Source organism: Corylus avellana, chromosome ca4 (assembly GCF_901000735.1).
Source record: "Corylus avellana chromosome ca4, CavTom2PMs-1.0".
Taxonomy (NCBI): domain Eukaryota; kingdom Viridiplantae; phylum Streptophyta; class Magnoliopsida; order Fagales; family Betulaceae; genus Corylus; species Corylus avellana.
Genome location: NC_081544.1, coordinates 16,576,626 through 16,577,572, shown reverse-complemented (window position 1 = coordinate 16,577,572; position 947 = coordinate 16,576,626).

Genomic DNA, 947 nt, shown 5'->3' with positions numbered 1-947 from the left:
TTAGTATAGAAATTAAAATCTATTTTCTGCTCTATGTCTTTTTTGTTTTTGCACGAAAAAATACTATTTATTTGCAGATAAAACAAAGAAAGATGAAATAAAATTGTCGTTGCATCTACTAGGTTTTATTCTTCATGAATTCTTTCTTCCTCGTCTTCTTCTTCTTCTTTTCTTGTCAATCAATCAGACAATTTTACAAAGCTGTTTTAGTGTACAACAAACAGTTATATATAATACGGGCATGATGACAATTTGATATTTTCCTATATATATATGTTAAAACTTCAATATGAATAATTATTTTAATCAGATTCCAAACGAATGAGGAAAATGTTATATATCATTTACGTTTGAACCATGCACGTTAATAAATTTTTATTTAATATTAGATAAGTGTGGGTTAACCACATCTTACTTATTGAGTGAATTAATATCTTCATTCATCTTATTTACTCTTGTTAATAATTTTCACCATCACTTTATTATTTAGTTTGAATTTGCCAAAATAAAAAATAAAAAAAATTAGTTAATAGAAATTATGACGTGCCACATATGGCACGTCAGAAATTTCTTATTTCTAACGTGCTAATTTGGCACGTCAGAAATTTTTGACGTGTTAAAACTAGCACGTCTGAAATTTCTGACGTGCTGAAACTAGCACGTCAAAAAAAATAGCAGGACATTCAACTTAATTTTCCCTCTTTTATTATTTATTCTTTCCTCACATCTACTTTTCTTATTTAATTTTAGATTTTCTTTCCCTCTCTCTATCTCCCTCTTTTCTCTGCACGCATCCATGGCAAAATCTCCCTCTTCTCTCTCTTCTCTCTGAACCTCCCTCTTCTCTCTGAATCTCCCTCTTCTCTCTCAATCTCTTTGCATGGCAGCAGAGCTAGAAGAAAAGCAGATCAAGAAGAAGAAAAACAAAAGGAGAAGAGAAGATCGAA